Genomic DNA, 26,979 nt, shown 5'->3' on the forward strand with positions numbered 1-26,979 from the left:
TGAAAAAAACAAAACAAAAACATCCTCTGGAGAAAAAGGCCAAATGTAAAGTATGATTTAAGAATAGAAATCATTTTCTTTCCTATAGAACAGGATGACAAGTCTGGGGATGCCAACGGGGTGATAACAGAGCCCTTGTTGGGGACACATAGAAATGAACTGTACTGAGGGGAATGGTGATCAGCGGGAAGAGAATACACGAAGACTAATGGACAGCACTATGTCTCTATTGCTGTGTAAGAAATTACCACAACCTTAGCAGCTGAAAACCACAAAATTTATGACCTAACAGTTCCATGGGTCAGCCTCCTGGGTCGGACTAGGTCGGCTCTTTGCTCAGGATCTCACTGGGCTAGAATCAAGGAGCTGGCTGGGGCTGCAAACTCATCTGAGGCTTGGGGGTCCTCTTCTAAGCTCAGTGATTGTTGGTGGAATTCAGCTCTTTGCACTGCAGCACTGAGGTGTGCATTTCCTGCTGGCTGTCAGCTGGGGGCTGCTGTCAGCTCTAAAGGTGTCTCCTACCCCCTGGCATGGGTCCCTTTTCCACAATATGGCAGTTTGCTTCTTCAAGAACATCAGGGGAATCTCTCTGTCTTCACTCTGATAAGATGGAGTCCTAGGTACAGCAGTGAAGAGAGTGACAATCCCATTAGGTTCACAGGTCCTGTCCACAGCAAAGAGAGGGGATTACACTGGGCGTGCACAGCAGGGGTGGGGACCTTGGAGGACATTCTAGATGTCAGGCTGCCACAACGATGAACATGGCGAGGCACAGCGAGGACCGGTAGTAGGAGAGGGACGTGGGGAGGCCCTCTGTGCCCTGCTGAGGAGTTTGAACTTTATCCTGAAAGCAATGGGGGCACATTGACATTGACGAATGCCCACTGACATTGACAGATGCCTCTCCCTTTGGGGAGACACAGGAAACTGTTACAAGTAGCAGGGGCTAAGAAAGTATTCTAGGAAGCATAGCACCCCAAGAGAATATCATTGAATGAACGAAGGCAAGTAACATAAAGCACAGTCTAATCCACAGCTATACTTGACTCACTTGAGGCGCAGTCTAATCCACAGCTTTATCGCCTCACTTACCTCCATGACAACTGTGAGAAAAACCAAACCACACCTTGCCTACTGCCACTGTGATCAGGTGTGCCCTCCACATCCCAGACAGAAAAAAATAAAAATACTCTGCATCATTGGAGAACCATCTCCAAACAGAAGCATCCTCTCTCACACTGATCCTCTCCCACACAAACAGAAAGTCCTGAGCCCCATCCCTGTAAGCTGCTGGCTCCCCTCAGAAAAACACCTTTATCTCTGATGTTTGGAATACAGACACCAGCAGGGATGTGAGGACCCACACAGATGGGACAGCATGTGAAGAAATGCCCTTTTCCCACTGATGCCAATTTGGAGCAGATTAACTAGAATGTCATGGTCTCCCCTCTCCCCCTCTAAATACTTGCAGTATCTTTTATTTCGTGTATCTTTTTTCTAAAGGCTGGTACCCTTCCAAACATGACAAATAAAAATACTCTAATATTTTCCATTCACAACTATGTCTATACATACATTGTAAGCATGAGAACAACCATAATATTTATTGTCCTATCTAATAAAAGAGAAACATGGTAATTGGCGTACGACCGCTACCCTTCCCACTGGCTAATCAGCAAGATATGCAAATTAACTGCCAGCCAAGATGGCGGCCAGCAGCCAGGCAGCTTGAAACTAACATGAGGCTTGCTTGCTTCAATGACGGAGGACTGCAACGTTCCCCGCCTGCCTTGCCGGCCTCTGAGCCTGCAGTTTCAAACATTGTAACAAATATAGACGCTAAACAAAACCCCAGAAACCAGCTTTCAGCCGCTGGGATTTCAGAGCTGGAGTTGATACAGAGTTTCGATTATAGAACCGAAACAAACCAGATACCTGCTTTCAGGAGCGGAGGCCTAAGAGCTGGAGCCTCAGAGCTAAAGCTGGCCCAGAATAAAAAAAAAAAAAGAAAAAAAGAAGCAGTTGGGAGCTTCAGTCCCAGCCTGAAAACAGCCCTCAGCCCCTCACTCAGACTGGCCAGGCACCTCAGTGGGGACCCCCACCCTGAAGAGTGTGTGACCAGCTGCAAACAGCCATCATGCCCTCATCCAGGCTGGCCAGGCACCCCAGTGGGGACCTCCACCCTGATCCAGGACACCCTTCAGGGCAAACCAGCCGGCACCCACCCGTGCACCAGGCCTCTATTCTATATAGTAAAAGGGTAATATGCCTCCCAGCACCGGGATCAGCGGAGCTGAGAGGCCTCCCAGCACCGGAATCAGTGTGACAGGGGTCAGCGCCCAAACCCCCAGATCGCCCTGCGGCTCTGTGTGTGACAGGGGGCGGGGCCACAACCTCCCTATCTGCCCTGCTCTGTGTGTGACACGGTGCGGCGCCCCAACCCCCCGATCTGCCCTGCCCTGAGTGTGACAGGGGGCGGTGCCCCAACTCCCCTATTGGCCCTCTCTGTGCATAACAGGGAGGAGCTCCCCAACCCCCTGATAGACCCTGCTCTGTGCGTGACAGGTTACGGAGCCACAACCCCCCTGATGGGCCCTGCTCTGTGCGTGACAGGGGGTGGCGCTGCAACCTCCCCATCGACCCTGCCTTGAGTGTGACAGGGGGCGGTGCCCCAACCCCCCAATCGGCCCTACCCTGAGCGTGACTGAGGGTGGCATCGCAACCTCCCGATCCGCCCTGCTCTGTGCATGACAGGGGGCGGCGCCCCAACTCCCCAATCGGCCCTGCTCTGAGCCCGACCAGGGGCTGCACCTAGGGATTGGGCCTGCCCTCTGCTACCCGGGAGCAGGCCTAAGCCAGCAGGTCGTTATCTCCCGAGGGGTCCCAGACTGCGAGAGGGCACAGGCCAGGCTGAGGGACCGCCCCTCCCCCCCGAGTGCACAAATTTTTGTGCACCGGGCCTCTAGTTAAATATAAAAATGACAATCGTGAGAAGTTGCTTTCTATATGCCAGGCACCATTCCCAGAGCTTCATATCCTCACACTCAGATGAGGAAACTACGGCATGGAAAGCTTAAGGAACTGGTTGGAAATGACACAGGTAGTCAGTGGTGGAGCTGGGATGTGAACCCAGGGAGAACAATCTGCAAAACCTCACAGCCTCAGAGTAAAAACTGACACCTGCTCCTCTCTTTAAGGTGGCCTTAGAGGCACTCCGTAAATGACTGCTGACCACCAATGATTGGGGTGGCGGAGTCAAAAGTTTAAAAAATTAAGATCTAAACACTAGGAGATTATGTTACAGAAGTGAGCAGCACAAAAACATTGGGATACATAAATCCAAGAAATAGTTCTTTTTTTTTTTTAAAATATATTTTATTGGTTTTTCACAGAGAGGAAGGGAGAGAGATAGAGAGAGTTAGAAACATCGATGAGAGAGAAACATCGATCAGCTGCCTCTTGCACATCCCCCACCGGGGATGTGCCCGCAACCCAGGTACATGCCCTTGACCGCAATCGAACCCGGGACCTCTCAGTCCGCAGGCTGACGCTCTATCCACTGAGCCAAACCGGTTTCGGCCAAGAAATAGTTCTTAAAAATAAGTCAAATAAACCTCAGAATTATAAAATAAACCAAGAAAGAGAGAAATACAGATCTAAAAATCTTAGAAATTATCTAAGAGAAAAACTGTATTCAACTCAACGCCTAGTATTTTTTAAATGTTAACAAAATGACAATTTTAAGATATACAGGAATTACCAAAATTGATACAAGCAGAAGTAGACACAATGAAAACAAACCACAACAAATAGAGAAAATCTTAAAAAGTTGTAAAAGCATTATCTGGTTCAAAAAATAACCTAAGCATAGAAAATTCCACAGGAAACTTCTTTCAAATTCTTAAAAAATTACACACACACACACACACACATATGTGTGTGTGTGTGTATATATCTATATATCTATCTATATATATATATGGAGAGAGAGAGAGAGAGAGAGAGATATTTCCCATAGGTCCAAAGCACAGAAAGATAAAAATTTCCCAATCACTATATGAAGTAAATATTATTTTGATGTCAAAACTAACAAGACAGCATAAAAATTCAACCAAAGGCCAAATTATTATGAAAATTGAAGCAATAATCTGAAACAAATACTCAATACAGAAGTGAGTTAAGAAAACATTTCATCATGACCAAGTAGGCTTTACTCCAAGAATAAAAAGATGATTACATATTAGGAAATCTGTGATTATGGTACACCATTTTAATAGATCAAAGGGAAAAATTACACAAGAATTGAACAAATATGATACTCTGTTTCAAATCTACTCGGTTTCAAGTCTAACTGCAAACAATTCTAATTGGACACTTACAATATCTTTACAATATTTATATTATTATTCTCATATTATAGCTTTAAGGAACTGAAAATGGAAGAGAACAGATAAGGTCCTCAACATTATACAATTCTAAGAGGAAGAGGGGTACTTTGAGCCCAGGTCTGTCTAACCATAAATCTTATACTCTGCCTTCCATTTTAGGTTCCCCTCATAGGTTATAATTGATCAAAAATAATAAAAAATCATTTAATAACATTTCAAAATCCTGTGATTAAAAAAAGTACTCTCAGCATATTAGGAATGCAATAAAATTTCTTTAACATGATTGGAAATACCTATCATAGCTGTAAAAAATCAGAAACAAGATAAGACTAGAAAACCACAAAGTAATTGTAACATTGTTATAGAAATTCTGGCTAATGCTATAAGACATAATTCTGAAATAAGAGGTATGCTCTTTTGACAAGTAATAGAATCATTATTTGTTATATTATGTTTTCTACTAAAAAATTTAGAAAAATTAGGTGAAAAAGGGTTATCATTAATAAAGTAAAAAAATATATAAATAGCTTTATATAACAGCAATGAACAATTAGAAAACAATAAAAATATCCCAAATAAAATCAATTAAAAGTATATAATACCTAGGAATAACCTTAAAAATATGCAGGACTTTAATGCAGAATACTTTTTCAGTTACATTGGATAAAATCTGAAAAAACAGAAGCACATTATGAAATGATTAAAATTTCTAAAGATGCAAACTCTTCCAAAATAACTAATAGTGTATACATAATTCCACTGGATACTCAAAATTCAGAATACATCAGAATTTTTTAATTTAAAAATTAATTCCAACGTTCACCTTGAAGTATTCTCATATGATAATTTCTAGAGCATATTTAAAATACAGCATAGTGAAGGGCTTGCCATATTAGAAATGAGAATGTGCTATACAAAATATAATATGGTTTCACTACAATAATCAATAGATAGTTAAAGAAATGAAATAGAAAGTCCAGATAGGGGAATGTATATACCAATATAATTAAAGATAGATTTAATCAATAAGTGGTGTTGAAATTATTCAATATGTCAAATTATATAAATGTCAAACTAAGATGGACTAGATATTAAATTAAAAAGTAAAATTATAAAGGATTTGAAAAATATAGGTGATTATTTATTAGATATTTGACCAATCAAAGAATTTCCAAATTCAGAAGTAGTGGAATATATCAGAAAGTAATAATAGATGTGATTGCAGTAATAACCATGAAAAAATTCATATATCTGACATATAGCACAATATTCGAAATTAAAAGGCAAACACCACACTAGGAAAATAATTCCCAGAGATATGACATACAAAGAATCTGTAAGAGACAGTTAAGAAAGCAAAATATTAACATAATGGATAAAAGAGCAAAGAACATGGATCAACAAGTTACAAAAGAATTGCTGTAAATATCCAATAAGCATTCAAAAGGAATTTTAAATGATTAGTGCTTCATGCTGCTGAGTATGAAGAGAGACAGACATCTCAGACACTGCCAGTAGGGGTGTAAATGAATACCTTTGGCCATGTCCAAGAAGAACTATAAAAATGTTCATGCCCTTTGATTGTACCTACTGTTAGGTGGGGGCAATTAAGAAGATGGCAAAAGATGAAATGCAAGCCTATGTAAGAGGCCTCATTCATTCTAGGAGGCAGCACGAACATCCAGCTACAGTTCTCCATCCCAAAGTACATACTAAACAGTCATTAAAAACGATCATACCGTGGGGCCTTGACTTACGAGTGTCCCGACTAACGAGGTTTTTTGAGATACCAGCTGTCTCTGGGCAGATTTTTTGCATTGAGTTGACAGAGTAATTTGAGTTAACGAGCTCCTTAACGAGCTCGGTCTCGGAATGAATTAAACTCTTAAGTCAAGGCCTCAGTATATTTTGAAGAATACTTAAATGCTATAAGAAAAATACTTGCAGTCAAGTGAACATACGTAACATATAAAACTATATGTAGACCATGGCCCTGATTCTGTAATGTAACACTATATGAAGGGAAAAACATTCTAAAAATTATACCAAAATGTTACAGTGGCTATCTCTGAGTATTAGAATAGGTAATTTTTATTTTCTACAATAAGCAGCAGAATGAAATTTATTTTATAAAGAATAAAAATAAATCAAAGCCTGATAAGAAAAACAAGGAGCGGGACACATTGGACATGACCTTCTAAGGAGATGAAAGAAATCTGCCTTTTGTGTCCCTCTAATTCTCTTGCAGGATCTCAGGGAAATGGTGGAGTGGGTATCTCAGAAACCACTTCAGCTTCTGAAAGGAATCATCTCAGAAGCCATCTCTCCATCAGATCTGGCTAATTCCTTCTCTGCTCCTTCCACTCTGGCCTCTTCCTGCTCAGCTCAGCTCTGCCAGCCTCCACTTTCCTCCCACTCAAAGTCTGGCCACAACAAAACAATCTCAACACAGGAAGCAGGTCTGGAAGGAGGTCAGCATGCTGAGTGATTGCTGAGGGAATGATGTGTGTTTCTGCAGAAATGCCTCCTGCCTCTGCCGAAGTATCATTGCATAACACTGTCCACTCTGGAAAGACTGTTCTCCAAAAACGTACACTCTTGAAGTTTTCCTGCACAGCCCTACTGCAATGGTGCCATCAGCAGTCCGTGTCTCCTTCACCAGCATAATTCAGGAGCTTACATACAACCAGTCACTCAGTCTCTCTACGCTTTCAGCAAATAGTTACCGGGTGCCCTATAGGGCCCTGGGAAATATAATATGGGTGCGGGAGGCTGAATAAAAGGGTCCCCAGAGATGTCCAAATCCTAGTCCTGGAACCTGTGACTCTGTCATGTTACATGGCAGAAGGGACTTCATGATGCGATTGAGGTAAAGATCTTGAGATGGAGAGCTTGCCCTGCATTATCTGGGTGGATCCAGTATATCACAGGGGTCCTTATATGGAAAAGATTCAGGAGAGTCAAGAGAAGGAGGTGGGATGTGGAAAGAAGGATTCATATGTCAGTGGTCAACTAAAAGGCACCATAGGATTTTAAACTATAAAGAGACAAGTAGTTGCTTCATGCTGCCCAGCAAGATTGCTGCAGGTTTCAAAGAGAGAATATTTGTCTTCAAAACGAATTCATTCAGTAAGCATTTATGAAGAACCTACTAGAACGCAGTGACAGAGCCACAGGGGAAAATACCCCTGGCCTGCCGGTTAGGTGAAGTTTCACTGAGGAGTAGCAGTATCAGCCTGAAGAGTATCAAGCTAGTAAATCATTCAGACAACCCTAACAGGACAGAAATAGGTCAAGGGCAAGGTGGTTTAGTCAGGTACCTCTCAGTGACAAGAAACAGAACCCCAATTTTCAAAAGCTAATCAGAAAAGGAGCTTTCATGGAAGGATCCTGAGGCAGACTCAGACTCCGAGGAAGAGAGAGAGCTGTAAGAGCCAGGAAGTTCACCTCTGCCAAGATGCCCACAGGGTCTCCATCTTTCAATCTGCGAGTCCCTATTTCTGTCTTTCTTCCATAAGCATGACCAGTTACAGCGTGGGTCCCACCAGCTCTGTGAAGCCATTGGGGAATGCCCACTGCCCAGCCAGTTGTCCCTAATCACATGGACTAGCAGAACCTTGAGGTCAAAACACAGGATAACTGAGCTTTTCTCACGTGATTCCCAAGGTGCTTTTGAGTTCAATCAAACAAGTGATCAGATTCTTTGGGAAGCTACCTTGACTTCTATTGGGCAGCTTTTCTGTTTTAGAGTATTGAAAGCCATTAATTATATACTGTGATTAGAACCATGTAATAAAAAATATGTGGAAGCAAAAAAGACTGGAGGGAAAGACACTAAAATCCTAAGTTATATTAGGGAAATGCAATTATAAATGATTTTTATAACGTCCAGTCTCCAAATAGTTTGTAGTATAAGTATTTGAATAACGAAAGCTTTTATTTATATATTTAAAAATTATGTTTAATTTTTGTGAATGCCTCAGGTGTTTCTAATTCTGAGAAGGGACTAATGTAACCCATGTTTTAGTGATGAAATTGATAGCAATTCTTAAAATATTTTCTTTCTTGATATAAGAAAATATAAAATATATCATTTTCTATATAAAATAAAATATAAAACTGCTATTAATTGGGAATGCCTTAGGACCTTGAGAATTTAAGGAAAGTCAAGTAAATACCATCATAATCTAATTTCAACAAAATAGAGGTTAACCTAATAAGTCTTTAAAAACTTGCATATATGAAATAATCAGTATAATCACATATAAACACAAGTCAGGGGTCAGAATGTTGTTGCAAAATTCTTTAAAAATTGTACATTAGTTAAATATTATTCAGTCTTAAAAAGGAAGGAAATGCTGACATATGCAACAGCATGGATAAACCTTGAGGACATTACACTAAATGAAAGAAGCCAGTTACAAAAAAGACAAGTACTGTATGATTCCATTTATATGAGGTACTTAGCGTAGTCAAATTATAAAGACAGAAAGAAGAATGTTGGTTTTCAGGAGTTTGCAGGGGGAAATGGGAGTTATTGTTTAATGGGTATAGCGTTTCAGTTGTGCAAGAAATGTTCCTGCGATGGATGGCGATGACAGTTGCACAATAGTGTACTAATACAACTGAACTGTACACTTAAAAATGGTTAAGATAATAAAAAAAAAAGCTTTCGATAGAAAAAATGTTATAGCTTAACTCTGAGAAAGGCAATAATGCCCAAGAGATTAAATAATGAAATTTTCAGTGTTGATCACACCTTAGATTAACTATATATAAACAGAGACAAATGCTATCAATTAAGAAAGCTAGTCTATACACATGAGCAAGCCTTTCCCTGGTTTGTTCCATCAGAGGGAGAAGTAGTCTTATTATATGGGGGTTTTAATTAAAATAGACTTGTTTACCTCCCATCTTGCCAGGGCCACAACTTGGAAGTTCATTTTCTGAACTGAGGCACACCCCAGTTAAGTACCTGTCATGAGATTACAAGCATGAAAAAATAAAAATCTTAGTCTTTGAAAATTTACAACAAATTCGGGTTACTTAACTAACTGTACATTAAAATGGTCAAGAGTTGTTCTGGGTACAAACATCTAATATTTAAATACAGGAAGTTCCCTTCAGAGATGAAAAGACCTGCAGCTGGCTTTGGAGGAAAGGAGAGTGCAAACTAGTGGATGACAGTGAAGGACAATGTGCCATCAGTTAGAAATAAATGACAGAGGATATTCACTGATCAGGAAGAATGAATGCACCGCTATGTTCACAGCAGTGTTATTTACAGCAGCCAAGATCTGGAAACAGCCCAAGTGCCCATCAACAGATGAGCGGACAGAAAAACTGTGGTACATCTACACAACGGAATACTATGTGGCTGTGAAAAAAGAAGGAACTCTTACCCTTTTGACAGCATGGATGGAACTGGCGATTATTATGCTAAGTTAAATAAGCCAGTTAGAGAATGACAAATACCATATGATCTCAGAATCTAATGAACAAAACAAGCTGATGAACAAAATAGAACCAGAGGCGTGGATTCATGGAACAGACTGGCAAATGTCAGAGGGGTGAGGGGTGAGAGACTGGAGAAAAGAAGATGAAGAAATTAGCCAAAGAACATATATGCATAGCCCATGGATACAGACAACAGAGTAGTGAAGGCCAGAGGAGGGGGGTGGGGGTGTTGGGGTCTGGTTGGAGGTGGGCAAAGTGGGGGAGGGAAAGGGGGACATCTGTAATAGTGTCAATAAAAAATTTTTAAAAATGACAGAGGAGTCCACACACAGACAGACCAGGGAGGTGTGAATTTAGAGAACGGCAAACAAACCAGCCAAAACCAGGTCAAAGACAAAGGTTAGACAGAAGGAAGTGAAAGCAGGATGGGCTTGAGTTTGAAGGCAAAGGCAGAATTCTGAACTTGGCCGAGGGGAGTAATGGGAAGGCACATGGCTATCAGAGGCGTAACAAAGCAGTGGTTGCAAGTCAGTCAATGAAAAGCAAGGAAAGAGCACCGGGAACCCACAAGTTCTACACAAACAATGATTTCAAATTCCCGGATGTAAGCTACTTAGAGATGTGTTTCATTAGAAGCGTGGCGAACAGTCTACACAGTCTGATGAATTTTCTTTACTTTAAACCTGCTTCCAGCTGTTTTCAAGGGTTCATGTCTGTATGATCCATTTCTGAAATCGGGACAGGCCCCTATCACATCAAAACTCAGTGTGCCACACCACTGCCACACTAACCATTCCCAGGAACGTGTGATGGCTGGCTGACAGAAATGGGATTTTTGACAGGAAATTCCCAGGACCAAGAAAGTCATGGTGGTAAACACTCCCAGAGAAAAGAGAGCAGTACTCTATTCTAGCTCAGCAGGGAAATAGTCAAATTGTTCTCCCTGCTTATTAACAGACCAACATTTAGTTCAACAGCTCTAATTTGCTGTGGAATTTTTGAGTTTCTCTTCTGAAAACTGAAAATGGTTTTCTGCATAATGCTTGTCTACAAATGCAGTAACAATTCGTATTGGGTGTAGAGAGGTAGGTAAAGATTTTTCAAAATAGGGTAGCCAGTTTAAAGAATATTAGCCTTATCTTTTAGCTAAATACCATATATATATATATATATATATATATATATATATATATATATACACACACACACACACACACACACACACACACACATATATATATATATATATATATATATATATATAGTATATATATCTTAAAGGAAGCAATATATTGGTGAGACTTTCTGCATAAATACTAGTTTCAGAAATTATGTAATAATGGGGGAAAGAAGATTAAGTTTGGATGAATAATAGGAGCTTTAAAAAAGATCCTAATTTGGCTTTTAGATTCTTAATGGGACTGCTTTGTTTTAAAACTAATAATTATAGAGGTAGAAATAAGATAATCCAGGCACTCAAATGGGCATCATAAGAATGAATGAGCAAAGAAAGGAAGAAGAGAGGAAGAGAGGAGGGAGGATAGATGGAAGGAAACTAGAACCCTTGGAACAAAGTATCACAGCTTAATTATTTAATATTCTTACTTATACAATAGAAAATCTTATTAATTCTTTAAGAAACAAAACTTCCATGAGTATGCCTTAGCTCAGGGACCATGCAATATTTATTTATAGTCTGAAAAGTCTTGGTATTAATTCTTGAGAAATAAAGACTGAATACTCAAAGATTCCTTCAGAGAGCCAAGTAACTATTCAGTGAGAGCTATAGCAAATATCATATTTACACATTGTCAGCCCTCACAAAAGCTGATTTGTCCCAACATTTATTGTTTCTGAACTTTCAGTTGCACGTTTCAAAGTCTCTTTATTACAAAATATGCCTTTGTGTACATATTCTACAATTTTTCTGAAGCATTCTTTACTTTTATCCTTTAAAATATACTGATTTATCTATGAGGTCTTTTGGTTTCAATTTATGACACTTATATTTTCCCTAAAATAAGTTTCTGAGCTACACAATGAATTTCATCCTTTTGTACAAACTAAACCAGGAGTTATAAAGTAGGAGGTAAATGAAAAACTGGGTTTAAAAACAAGACCAATAACTGACCAATCTACAACAGGCTCAGCTTTTTTTTTTTCGAGAGACAGACAGAGAGAGAGAGATTAAGGTGCATGCAGTCAAGTGGAATGAAGGTCACCAAACAAAATGTTGCAATCTTAAAGTGCCATCAGCATGTAAACCGTGTTCAGCAGCAGCTTTGGAGCAATTCACGGGACTCTCTTTATCATCTCACCCCGAACCACTCATAAATGCACATTACGATAGTATGTTACATTTGCAGTAAAGTGTTGTAAACAATTAGGAGAATATCTTTCTTTAAATAAAAATACTTGATACGTCGTTTTAAAATTGGGCTCCCCATCCCCAGCTTTTGTGAGAGGAAAAGTGACCCCAAAAGCTCAAAATTCCACAATTGGTTTCTACATGACAGGCGCTCTGACAAGTCTGTTCGTGAGTCACTCATTATCCTGCTGACGATGTTTCAACTACCAAAGGGTTTCAGTTTGAAATTTTCTGATTTCCACGGGAAAGAGCAGAAAGCCACAAGCCACACATGTCCCACATGTCCCTGGAGCTGTCTAAGTCAAAACCAGAAGGACGTGTTCCTTGTCCGGGGACCTCCCTTCATCGTCCACCCACTCCTGACCTGCTGTTTTCCTGTTGGCAATGACAGGTCCTTGCAAAGCAAACAGCTCCCCGCTCTGCATGGAAATGCTCATGCTCTCAGACCATATCCCAAGTACAAAACTCCCGGAGAGTCATTTGGGGAGTGAATCAGACTTGCAGCCAATAAGCACAAAGCTGACCTTTAAACCCCAGCCTTTAATAGAGCACTGGGTTATTTCACTGTGTGTTTGCTCAACAGTTCCAGGGTCACAGGGTCTGCACTCACTGAGGTGGGGAGAACCTGAACATCTTGCTCCCAACTCCCACACTGTGACTGATAGCAGAGGGTCGGGGGCTGGGCTAGGAGAGGCCCCGAGCCCCAATCTTAAGGGCACCCCGTATCACAGGCTGTTTGAACATGTCCTTTAGCATCTAGAAATCATTGGAGTACAGAAGTCTGCTGACTGGCTCTCAGCTACCAGCTTTGGAAGGAATAGAGAGTGTTGGGGAACCAGGAGTGGAAGCATTTTTGTTTTCTGTTTTTACCTTGTCACCGTGCCATACTGAGTGCTAGATCTTGAGGCAAAAGATGAACTCAGTAACACACATCCTTTCTTTTTTAAAAAATATATTTTTATTGACTTCAAAGAGGAAAAGAGAGGGAGAGAAAGATAGAAACATCAATAATGAGAGAATCATTGATTGGCTGCCTCTTGCACACCCCGCACTAGGGATTGAGCCTGCAACCCAGGCATGAGCCCTGACCTGGAATCGAACCGTGACCTCCTGGTTCATAGGTTGACGCTCAACCACTGAGCCACACTGGTGGGCGCATCCTTTCTTCAGTAAAAATATGATATTCCATTCATCATAGGAATTTTTGCATTGATTTCGATATTTCAAAATATTGCACTAAAACAATATTTATCTTGATTACTTAGTTATTGGTGCCTAAGGCAAGGGCCTCACTTGCCTCACCCTAGTCCTGGCCTGCTCTGTCACCTCACTGTACCCATCTTACATCTTAACCTAAAAATGGAAGCAGGGAGGTGGAGATACAGCTGGGGTAAAAAGGGAAGAAGAGCTGAGACCACACAAGAAAATCATAATTGAGCATCTACCATGTGCCAGGTACTACACTGTTATATACATTCTTTCTGGTCCTCATCTGTGAGGAAGGTATAGTCATCTCCAGCTAAGAAAGTTGAAGTTCTGAGAAATGTGTTTCCCCCCCCCCCCCCCAACTCTCCTCCATCCTAGGAACTGGCCCTACAAACTATCCGGCACTCAAGAGAGAAACTGGGAGTTGTCCATGGTCCCTCCTCTCCAACCCATTGAATCTATGAGCTGTCAATGTACACTTGTAACTGTTTGTGGACACCCCTATAGTAAATGGGGGAGTAAAGTGCAAAAGATGGTCTGGTAACAATGCCACACTCTTTTTGCCATATTTGCCACCTCTTCAAAGGTCAGTCACCCAGTTGTTTTGTTATCCCATTGGCCAGTCACATTATTCCAAGGCTGACTGTTTCGCAAATTTATCAAGTACATTTTAGTTTCATCTTGAATGCAAGCTCAGTTTCTGGCCAAGGACACTCACTGCTCTGAGCACCGGATTCCACCGCCTGACATCTGACTTGGGTATCTCATGCACATCTCAGACCGACATGACCCTAAACAAAGTTCTTAATCTTCTCCTCAAATTCTGCTTCTCTCCAGTTTCCTCCATCTCAGCACCTGGCGTCACTGATCACCTGCTACTCGAGCCAGAAACCTGGCAGTTGTCTTTGGCACCTCACTCCTGTTCCCCATCCAAACCAGTATCAACAGCTGTCCATTGAAATAGTAAAATCAATATCAACACTTATTAAAGCATTCACTGTGTGCCAGGTACTCTTATGATGCATATAGGGCATTACTAACTCATTCCATTTTCATAATTCTATGATGAGATGATTCTTATTATCTCTTTATACCTAAAAGGTGGCATGCAGAGCTAATTTGCCCATGATCATATAACTAGTAAGAGAGGGAATTAGTATTCTAGCCTAGAATACATACTCTTTTGTTGTTGTTGTTGTTGTTCTACACTGTTTTCTTCTCTTCAGCAGTGATTTCCAAGTGTTTTCAAACACTTTTTTTAAAAAAAATTCTTTATTGTTTAAAGTATTACATATGTCTCCATTCCCCCCCGCCCTCCTCAACGAGCTCTCCCCGGCCACCCCCATCCCCCAGCACATGCCCACAACCCCTAGTGTCTGTGTCCATTGGTTATGCTTATATGCAGGCATTCAAGTCCTTTGGGTGATCTCTTACCACCACCCTCCTTCCCTGCCTTCCCTCTGAAGTTTGACGGTCTGTAGAACACATACTCTCAACCATAGTTCACCTTATTGGTTTTCCATTGCCCCATCCTAGTCTAACCTACCATCATTGCTCACTCAGGCAACTGTAAAAGCCTCCTAAATGCTCATTTTGGTTCTATTTCTACCTTACTTCTACATATTAATTTTCATTAAGCAGTCAACATAATTTTTTAAAAAGTTATTATCAGGTCATGTCATTTCCTCAAAACCATTCAACTACTTTCTAAATAAAATTCAAACTCCTTAACGTGGCCTACAACCTCCTATATGAACTGGCTCCTGCTCTCTTCTTTGTCTCCTACCCTTCTCTACCTCATGTATTACCTTTCTAGCCCACTGGCCTTCTTGCCCTTTCTTGGACTTAGCAAACTCTTTCCTGCCTCATGGCATTTGCACATGCTGTTCCCTTTGAGAGCATGCTCTTCTCCCTCTCTGGCTAGCTCCATCTAATCCTCCATATGTCTCAGGGTACTTCCCTGAGCCCTCAGTCTAAAATAGGTCTCCCTAGTAGTCTCTCTTAGCACCCTCTTCTTTCCTTTCATAGCAATTTAAGAAAATTATAACTCTACATTTATTTGTATTTGTACTTGTTTATTGCCTGTAAGCTCCTTGACACACAATCAAGGTCTGTTTCATCCACTGCCTTGCTCCATCTCCTAGACCAGACCTTGAAATATAGACAGAGCAATTATTTTTTCAGTGAGTGAATTAACCCTGGAATAGCTCTTTTAAAAACTTTTGCAAATTAACTAAAGAAGGCACTTAAATAATCAACATTATTGATTTTAGGAAGAGAGATCCTTAAAGAGAATGTATATATATATATATATATATTCTACTTTATTTCTAACTCGTGAATACAAATTATTAAAGCAAATATTCAATATTTGGAAAATACATAGAAAGAAACAATAAAAGAAAATCTCTAAAGAATGCTTTTTTGAAAGATTTTTTAAAACTGATTTTTAGAGAGAGAGGAAGGGAGGGGGAGAGAGGGAAACATCAACTGGTTGCCTCCTGCACATCTTTCACTGGGAACTGAACCTGCAACACAGGTATGTGCCTTGATGGGAATCAAACTGGCAACTTCTTAGGGCACAGGACAATGCCCAACCAACTGAGCCACACCAGCCAGGGTTCTAAAGAGTAATTTTTTAAAACCTTACAGTATATCCAGATTTTTAAAAAGTTCTTTTGTTGTTATGACTACCAGTCCCAATAAGATGAGAATGAAACTCTCAACTGTTCTTATTTAATCCCAATGTATAGTAGTGTCCATAAATATCTGTTAATACTAAACTATGGACAATCTTTTTACTATTTCTCATCATAATTTAAAGATTGATTTTTAAAATTGGTGCCAAATCTCTCATCAGAAAATAGCTGAATGATCTATTGCACATGATTTTCTACGGCCCTACTATGTCACAGATGTTTTAGGAATAAAGACAGATTCTCTATGTCTCTGTATAATAGGCAATGTGGCTTGAGATCAAGGTACCTGTTCTTTAGAATTTCAATACTTTAATTTTAAAAAAGGAAGTGCATTCAAGAATGGAATAAAAAAATGAAAGAAAAATTTTGCAAATCACATATATCTGATAAGGAACTGATACCTAGCATATATAAAAAATTCAGTAACAAAAATACAACACAATTTTAAAATCAGCAAAGTATATGACAGAACATTTCTCCAAAATAGGCCACAAGAAATATGCAAATCAAAACTACAACAAGATTCTACTTTATATCCACTAGAATAGTAATAATAAAAAATATAAAATATTAATTGTTCGTGAGGATGTGGAAAAATTGGAACCCTTATGCACTATTGATAGAAATTTAAAATGGTGTAGCACTTTGGAAGACCATCTGGCAATTCCTCAGAAACAGTCTGGTAAAAATAAAGTTACCATATGACCCAGCTATTTTACTCCTAGGTATATACTAAAGAAAAATGAAGGCATATGTCACCTAAAAACTTGCACACAAATGTTCATAGCAGCACTATGCATAATAGCAAAAGGTGGGTCAACCCAAATGTCCATCAACTGATGGATGGAAAATAAAATATGGCATACCAATATAATTAAATATTATTCAGCAATAAAAAGAAATAAAATACTGATAGATTACTAAAACTTGTAAATGTAGTTAAGTGAAAAAAGGCCAGTCACAAAAGACCATGTGTTGTATGACTTCACATATATGAAATGTCCAGACAGGCCGATTCATAGAGACAGATAGATTAGTGGTTGCCTAGGGCTGGGATAGGGCAGGGGAGGAGGATGAGTGATTGCTTACAAGGACTGGTTTCTTCTTGGGATGATACAAATAATATAAAATTCGACAGTGATGATGGTTGCACAACTCTGTGGATATAATTTTAAAAACCCACTGAATTATACACACTTTAGATGAGTAAGTTGTATGTGAATTGAATCCCAATAAAGCTGCTGTAAAGAAATAACAAAATCTAGTTTTTACTATAATTTAAAATTAGAAGCTTGGCATTTACAAGAACAGGTATGGCTTAACCAAAGAGTTTTTATAATTGCTTTCAAGCACATTTATGATCTCCCTCTGTTCTTATAATTCCTGGTCTCCTCTCTCTGTCATTGTTTAAAGGCAAGCTTGAAATCATAGGGCCAGACTTACAGAATTGTAGAGTGGGACAAAATGTATAAGATCATGATTTTAGAGTTAGGAAACTGGGACCCAAAGAGAATAAAATTTCCCCCCCAAGATCATAAAAGCAATGAGAATCAGAGTTTTTCCAAACCAAAGCTTTATTTTTAATTTTTCAACAGCACCATATGCAATATAGATAGTGAATGGCATTTTCTAAGATGGCCTCAGGCCAAAGGTCTATGCAAGTAAGTCTCACATGTAGGTAAGGAATTTCCACTCAAAGTCTGAAGACAGCAAGGATGAAGTCCGCACACGGATTGCTTCTTCTGCAATAAGCTTTGCCCGAGTACTTGGCCATGTGCTAGCCATTGTTGAAATAAAGATTTATTTTCTTAAGGACAGCAGAGATTAGGAAGTTCAGATTTGGGTTTCTAAGTCTAGCTTTGGGAAGTTTAGTTTGGTCTTCATCAGTGTTGGACACTTGGACTGGTCGCCTCCGTTATTCAGGTCTTAAGCAGCACGGAAGGCATTGCAAATAGAACGTTCTTGATTCTGAATTCTCTCTTCAACCTTCCCAGCAAACCCTTTCTTTCTCTATCTTTCCTTCCTCCTCTTCCCAACTTGCTCTTGAGACCCTGAGAAATCGCACCCAACTTGGGTGCTTCAATTATCCCATGTGTTCTGTGGGCATCAGTGAGAAATGTGAACTAAAAGCTGATTTTGTTTCATAGTGTTGCTGAGAGCTGAGGGTGCAGCATAACTTTATTAATCATAGTTCATTTTAAACATTGGTAGTGGTACAATACTAAAAAAAAAAAAATCAGATGGTTCAATCTGTTCCAATAAGAATTTTGACCCCAAAGTTCATTTTTCCTTCTACATTCCTTTGCTACTCCCCTTTCCTATTTTCTTCTTTCAGAAAGTCTAAACTGCCTAAGAGAATCCTGGCTTCCTTCCAAGGGGATATTTTATAACAGGTAGAGAAGAGAACTGTATTATAAAATTCAATGAAATAGTCCATTTGTCTGGATGAGGAGGAGATATGGATGTGCTGCCGGGCCCCGGGCTGCTGTAAGTAGGATGGAGAACATGAGGCTAGCGTTTTGATATCTCTAGTATTGCTCTACTTTCTGAAATATATTTCTAAAGCATTTTATCAGCTGCTTCACTGAATTTCTCTGCAAACGATTATCTTCTCATAGAAGTCAGTAAAAATGAAAGCATACGGTCTTTTTAGATTCTCAGAGCGAGGCATTTAAAAATAAGTTGAAAGTGTTTATGAAGCTTATAGGAATGCGTTCACTCAATCTGCTTTGGTTGTCACCAGATAGAAACAACCTTGAAACCAGGTTCCTCTCCATTTTATGGGACTAGGAAATAGAGTTTTGTCCAGGATAGTGATAATGGTGTTTAATTGCCTTTCTCTCATTCAGTAACCTGTTTGTACTCTATCTAGGTTGATTAATAATACTCTTTCAGAGTTTTTATTCATTTGGTGTTAATTAATATCCATTCCAGGTAGGGAGTAAAGGGGCAAAGGCGGTGAATTGAGAATTCATCTAATACCCGATTTATCATTCCAGAAATAGTTTTGAGAGAGAGATGATGAAACAAGCACAACTTGTGGTGTTTGGAGTTTTTGGTGTCACCAATTGTCAAATCCCACCTGTGCCAATAGCTAGGCTTTATTGAACTGTACTCTATTTGGAAGAAAGCAAGAGAGGGAAGGAAGGAAAAAGAACCTGAAAATACTTTCTGGTCCTATACTTCTCTAAAATAGCAGGTCAATTTCCCAGTGAGGATATACTAGTATGCGTTTAGAGAAAGGATGGGCACATTTGGAAGCTACATGAACTCTTCAGGGTTATAACGGTGGCAATTATTCAGTCAATGCATCAGTTTTTAAAGCAGGGCTTTTCAGACATTGATGAATCACCTGGGCATCTTGTTAAATGAAGATTCTGGTTCAGCACGTCTGGGAGGGTCTGAGACTGTATTTCCAACAAGCTCTCAAGGGCTGTCTATGGGATTGGCCCAGAACCCACATCAATATAGTAAGGTTCTAAAGAAATGCAGCAAGGTGAAGGAAAAGGAAAACATTTGAGGCTAAATGACAGTCATCGTGGGCTGATAATAGCTGCCAGATTAATTATTTCTGCATCATTTTTCATTCCTGAAAGATGAAGCAGCTGAATTTGATTGACTGTTTTCAAGCTCTCTTCAAACATGTCTAGTAGGCTCAAGTCTCTGTAATTTTTACAGAAGATGGAAATTATGGCCTGTAGTTTATATTCAGTTGCCTTTGTGTTTTTTTTTTTTTTAAAGGAGCTTTCTTCTCTCCCATTGCAATCTCATTGCCTCTCAGGGTGTTAAACATTTTCAACTCTTTTAGGCCACTCAGTAGGGTACTAGTTAATGGATCAACTGCTAATAATTTAGCTATTAGTTTCAATTTCCTCCATCAAATCTTTTATAAATGGTAAAGGTGACTGAGTCAAACATTCCCCCTACCCCCACAGTGCAGTAAATGTTGTATCAGTAGCTTGAAAGAATGAATGTTACTTTTGAACACCCAATTTACTACTGGGAGAATTAACTCATATTGTCCCAAAAGAAAGATCAAAGATCAAACTCCAAACCAGTAGAGCCTCAGATGTCTAATGTCCCTATAGTATGGCTATTAATTCTCAAATATGTTATAAATATTCTAAAAGGAAAACAAATCAATGTACCCAATTTACATACTATATACATACTTATCACGTACGTATTGAGAATGTATTTATTTGTATTTTGGGGGTATAATTTTCACTTCCAAAATACATAACAAAAGAGTTAATTTTTAGCCATTCAATTCTAAGAAACATTTAAACCACATAAATCAGATGGTGCCTAACATCTTACTTGCTATCCCCATTACTTTGCTCCCACTTCCCCTAAAAAGAATATTACGCTATGTACTTTAAGGAGATTTCATTTAGCACATTATCTTAATGGCATTTTAGAATGTATTATCTGGTGAACTCTTGTCATTTGAACAGCAAAATGGAAAAGTTAAAGGCTTATCTTTGTGATTTATCTATCTAAAATTGAGCAGAAATTATTTCTTTCCTTGTTTTATATCACACTGAAAAAATGAATCCAATGGTTTAAATTATAAAACTAATATCAGCAGGGGCATCATAGAGTTCAGGGAGGATCAGAAAAATTGCATTGAAAAACAATTTACTCTCAATTATATGCAGTAATGATGGGTGTTGTGATGTAGAAAAAAATTCAAACTACTGTGTTAGTTTTGTAATGATAATGAATTTTTCTGCACCAGATTTTTTTCTTTTTAATGAATATTTAAATATTTAAAGAACTATCTTTTGTTCCTACACACTAATCTAAGTGGGAATAACATAAAAGTTTTATTTTACATTTCACTAAATAATTGTTGGATATCTTGAAAGTTCATTATTTGATTATGAGATCATATCTTGGAAATTATTCTTTAGTTATGATTCAGTGTCAGTCCTAACATTTTTAGTGGTCCCATCTAGAACTTCCTGGTTCCAGAAAATGAGGAACAGGTATAATATGTAACAAGTGCTTCCTGCCGTCTTTGTTTCCATTTCCTCAGAGTCTACCTCCCCCTCAAATGTCAAAATTTCAGTTGATAAGTACTCTATTTGTTCCTCTTATAAGCTTACTTGTATTTTAGCAAAAGATTCCAGAAGGTTGAAAAATTGTAAAGACCCAAGTGTAGGGGTTCTCAGGTTAGAGACTCTACTGAAATTTGGTTTTAAATTGTGCATATCTTTTTAAATATACCATTTTCTAGGCAACAGTACAGATTCTCAAATCCCCAAAAGGTTAAGAACCACTGCTAATAAAAGAATTTAAATGATCAAGAAGTAAAATTAATTCATCAGAATCACTTTGGAGAGATGGGCTCCATCCATTTTAGGGTTTGGAGTGAGGAGGTCTGGGTTCAAGTCTGCATTCTGCCAACCCCTCACTTTGTCACCTCAGGCAAGTTACTTCTCTGAGCTATAGTTTCTTTCTCTATAAAGTGAGGATAAAACTAGTGCCTACTTCATTGGGCTGTTGTGAAGATTAAGTGTGTTTGTAGAGACATTGTCATGTAGCTGACACACAGTATATTCTCAATAAATAGTAGCTGCTCCTATTATCACTATTACTGTTATTCGCATTATAAAATACACTGTGAATACTAACTAATAAGGCAGATTATTCTAATACTTCTTCCAGTTGTCTAATAAAACAGAGATGTGGCTAAATAACAATGATCAGTTTATCTTTGACCAAGTCAGAGCTAAATAGATTTGTTCTCTTAGAATGATTTGATTTTCTTTAACTATAGGATATCTAATCTAATGGCATGAAATAACTTTGGGTTTTAAAGATTCACTGTCCTTCCAAGAGTTTCCTAAATTTCCTAAACAGCTGGGTCTTCATTCAGCAAGTGAAATATACAAGGATTTATATTCAGCTATGTCCAAGAGAACATCTTTGTGTTGAAAATGTGGTGCCTTCTCCAATGGCTATTAATGGAACTTACCAGGTATTATAGTACATCTACAGCACAGAATGCCATAATTTTCAGGAACAATGTCCAATGCCATGCAATAATGTTCACCAGACATTAAGCAAAAAAAGTCAGTACACAAAATTATGTGAGGTTTGATCCCATTTTTGTACAATGATGGCACAGAAAAATGCCTGGAAGGAAATACGTCATTTCATAGGTAGTGACAAAAGGTAGGTGGAGAATTGATGTTTGAGTTTCTACAATGAGCATTTATTCCTTCTGTGATCAGAATAATAATAAAAGGTATTAAAAATAAATGGTTAATAATGAAAAACTTGTCAGCAGTGTGATAACCTGGATAAGGTCCTAGAAGGCAAGGAGCCGAGTTCCAAGGCCAAGACTCAAGCATATTGAAATGATAACCTCAGACAAGTTACCTCCCTCTTTTAAACCAAATATTACTCTTTGGAATTGAGAAGGTTTCAATAAATGATCTCGATGTTTCTTTCTAGTCGGACACTCTAAAATTCCAGATGCGTGGCCACATGTGGCAGAAAATGGTTTTGTTTTTTAAGCTAGTCCACAAATAGTAAGTGGCACTGGAATGGCATCCTTTTCTTTTCAATATTTCCTGTCTGGTTGATTTTTTTTTTCCAGAATAATAAGGATGTTATTCATTTGATAATTTAAAAATAAAAGAAAAAAATCATTTGAAATGGGTAAAGGGTTCAACATAAATATGGGCTCACAAACAAATTTGAACAGTACCTTTAAAATGGGTGAGCATTTTATTTGTCCTAAATAATATCAATCAAAAACATCACACAATTGATAACGAACATTCTGGAGTAAATAACTCAAGTCAAACAGAACCGACTCATGGTATGAGAAGTAGATGGTTTTCTTAAGAAAATTCTCAGATGTGAAATCCTTAGAATGAAATAGAACAATCACTCGCACAGCTTTGGGGAGCAAGGTATTGCTGAGATTGTACCCTGGTCTAAACTCTTAAATACCAAGAAAATATCTATGTGATTAAAATTGTTTAATGGTAATAAGTAGCAAGCAAATTAGGTTGCTTGCAGCCTCAAATCCAAAAGGAAAAAATACATGTTTTCAACTGCTACCTTTTGGCCTTGGGTCTAAAATGAATGCACTAACTCCCTCTTTCCAAGGGCCCTGCAAAGGAGAGAGGGGAGAAAACTCTTCTTTGCTGCCCAGATTCTTCCCCTGGAACCAGTGGGCTCTTGGGCTGCCAGTGAACAGTTTCCTCGAGGTGCTTTTTAAAGGGCAATGAAAGGCTGCAGCAGTGACCCAGAAGCCTGGGAAAAATACCCAGTTTCTCAGGCTACCAGCCCCACCCCCTTCTGGGCAAGGCACCCAGCATGAGTGAAGCTAGTACCTAAAGCCGACCTGCTTCTGCGCATTCGCAAGAACAAATTTCCACCAACACCATGTAACCCCGCTCCTGTCACTGCTGTTGGGTTACACAACTTGGCTTCCCTCCTGGACAGAGTGAACACCATCCCTGCTATTGACAAAGAGACTGCTTTGGCCTAATTAGTAAGGACATGGGCTGTTTTCTGTATCAAGGGCCAGTTAAGAGGGGAGGAAGGAGTATCTGAAACTTTAACAGAATGTTAAACGGATTAAGATTCCTACATAACTTGGTTAGTAGAAAACATGTTTGAAGCTGGGGAGGACTCTCTTCACACCATCTCATTTCTAAGTTCGATGATAATCTTTAAGGGCCCTGTGATATTATATTTTAAAAAGCATAGGCAATTAAGTTACTGCTACATGAAGCAAGTTTAGAAATAATATATTTGGCTTAGGCAACTTTCACTGTGATTAGAAATTGCTTCAAAAGTATACTTGATTTGGGCCTGGAGTCTCACGATAGCCAAACTACTACCCAAGAATTAGATGCTGTCAGTGAGTATTGCCAACTATTCTCTAAGTATAAATGAAAAAAACTACTTATTTAGGTCACATTATCACCACTTAGGCCACTGATGAAGTAATATGTTAAATACTATCCTTCATGAAAGAGTTACTGACTCTTCAAAAATGCCTTAAGAACTCCCTTAAGAAATAGTAGCATTAACTTGGTAAATATGATGTATGTCAACACAAATACCCAGATAAAGATAAATTTAGGACATTAAATTTTGACCCAAATAATCAATGGTGATGACAGTTTTTTCTTGTGTCACCTTAATGTTTTATTTAACTTAAGATGAATATTATTACTTTAACTTTATTTTAATTCGTATTTGCCCAATATATCTCTTTCCATCACAATTATGTTCAAACTAGAGGCCTGGTGCACAAAAATGTGTGCACTAGGTGGGAGGGGGGGTGGTCCCTCAGCCTGGCCTGTGCCCTCTTGCAGTCTGGGACCCCTCGGGGGATGACCACCTGCTGGCTTAGGCCTGCTCCCCGGGGGATTGGGCCTAAGCTGGGAATCAGACATCCCTCTGGCAGCCTGGCAGACCGGCAGCCCTCGGGAGATGTCCACTTGCCACTGGGGAGCAGACCTAAGCTTCAGTCAGACATCCTTAGCACTGCTGAGGAGGCAGGAGAGGCTCCCACCATCACCGCGGTACTGGCAGCCGTCAGCCTGGCTTGTGGCTGAGCAGAGCTCCCCCATGTGGGAGCGCACTGATCACCAGAGGGCAGCTCCTGCATTGAGCGTCTGCCCCCTGGTGGTCAGTGTGTGTCATAGTGACCAGTCATTCCCAGTCTTTCTGCTGTTAGGGTCAGTTTGCATATTACTATATAGGATAGAGGCCCGGTGCATGGGTGGGGCCAGCTGGTTTGCCCTGAAGGGTGTCCCGGATCAGGGTGGGGGTCCCACTTGGGTGCCTGGCCAGCCTGGGTGAGGGGCTGATGACTATTTGCAGCTGGTCACACCCCCTTCAGGGTGGGGATCCCCACTGGAGTGCCTGGCCAGTCTGGGTGAGGGGCTGAAGTCTGTTTTCAGGCTGGTCAGTGACTGAAGCTCCCAGCCTCTCCTTTTTTTATTTTATTTTTTTTTATTCTGGAATTTACCATCTATAATTGAAACTTTGTTGCCGTCACTGTTGCTGAGAGCTGGCTCCTATTCACTGCAACTCTGAGGCCATGGCCTGCTGAAAGCAGGTATCTGGGGTTTGTTTAGCTTCTATAATTGAAACTTTGTTGCTTTCGGAGCTCAGAGCCGGGCCATGGCAGGCGGGGAACCTTGGCTTCCTCCATCACTGGAGCAAGCAAGCCTCCTGCTCGCTTCAGCTGCGTGGCTGCCAACCGCCATCTTTGTTGGCGATTAATTTGCATATCACCCTGATTAGCCAATGGGAAGCATAGCAAAGGTATGGTCAATTACCCTTTTTGTCTTTTATTAGATAGGATATTTGGGTCACTATGTTTTAGGTTTGATGCTTGTAAATAGTATACAGCTAGAGCTTGTATTTTTATGTAATCTGGCAATCTTTGTCTTCAAACTAGAGAGTTCAGTTTTGTTTTTACCCTTTTTTTTCCTGCTAACTATTAAATTGATTGAATTTGCTTTATTCCCTTCCCTTGGCTTGGAAGTCATTCCATTTATATGGAAGTTATCCCTAAATTTGTGTACCAACCAAAATCTAAAGAAAATCATTATCTTGATTCTTTTCTAGAATAATACAAAGACTGTGAAGACAATTACTTGCATTTCTTCCTCAGCCCATATTATTATGGGTACAGTAGTCAAGTTCTGTATTATTTCTAACAAACACTCATCAACAATAGTCACTATTATTGTTGTTGATTTTACCAACAGTGCTTATTTACATTTCCCATTATGCTAATTTCTTACTCACCATTTGCCCTATGCCATTTTTCTTAGTTCAGTTCTCTTCTCATTCTAGCATATCCTTTAATACTTCTTTCAGCAAAGTTAGTTAACCCAGTCTTACTTATCTGAATAAAACTTTACTTTGTCCTCAGTTTTAAAATTTAACTATACTTTAGCAGGTATAAAATTTTGGGATGACAATTTTGCTCAGCATTTTGAAAATCACAGAGGTTAGATGGCTGTTTAATTGTGATCTCTTAGCAAGTAATGTTATCCCAGCCCCTTTATATTTGATTGGCTGCATTCTCAATAGGATGAGTCTCAGTGTGGATTTGATTTTAGTTATCCTGTCTGGAAATCAAAGTTTCCCTTTAGTTTGAATCTCCGTGTCCTAGCTGTATGCTCGGTGATTTCATCAGCACCATTTCCAAGTTTAGTCATGTTTTTCTGCTATATCTAGTTTGCTCTTTCTCTAGATGTAAATAAAATTCCACTCATTTTTTTTTTTGTCAAATTTATACTCACACATGGTTTTAAGTATCAAACAGTTGTATAAGATTTGTTATGAAAGACTAGTCTCCCATTTCCCCCTCCCATCTCTTCCTCTCTATAGATAGCCACTCTAAGCATTTTTATTTATTTATAGGAAAGAAGACTACCTCCATGTTCATAATGAGATGACTGTATTACTTGGCCTTTCAGTTTTAGACAGTATCTGTTTACTCCTGACTACGGAGGATGAGAACCAGCTCATGTCTCTCCCTGCCCACCCAACATGTATACCCTTTAGCAAACATGAATTAGTTGCTTTAAGTGTTCCTCCTGTTATTTTCTCTGTTCTCTCTTCCTGATATTTCTCTTATTAAAATGTTGGGCTGACTAAACTGATCCTTTATTTCTCCTGTTTTTATTTTTTCTCTCCTATTTGCCATTATTGTTTTCTCCTCCTTTCTGGGAGATTTTGTTAACTTTACCTTTTACTTTGTAGATTGACACGGTGAGACATAACTCAGGGTGCCCTCTGTTCAATACCTTTAGGTCTTTCTCTTGTACTGCTCAGATTTCCAAGAAAAGGCTTTTTCAAATTATTG

At 39.3% G+C, this 26,979-nt stretch overlaps 1 protein-coding gene across 3 annotated transcripts in view; it reads right to left on the reverse strand.

Annotated features, from left to right (window-relative positions):
• Nucleotides 1-26,979, reverse strand: part of THRB (thyroid hormone receptor beta) — a gene marked incomplete at its 5' end in the record, with an annotated part of 280,575 nt that overhangs the window by 232,056 nt on the left and 21,540 nt on the right. Inside the window, one exon of one of the 3 annotated variants that reach the window (XM_081105804.1) lies at nucleotides 12,578-12,636. The exons of the other annotated variants lie outside the window; for them this stretch is intronic. Of the gene's footprint in view, nucleotides 1-12,577; nucleotides 12,637-26,979 lie in introns of those variants that run through there. 3 annotated transcript variants of the gene reach the window in all.

Source organism: Myotis nattereri, assembly GCF_964212035.1.
Source record: "Myotis nattereri genome assembly, chromosome: 14".
Lineage (NCBI taxonomy): Eukaryota > Metazoa > Chordata > Mammalia > Chiroptera > Vespertilionidae > Myotis > Myotis nattereri.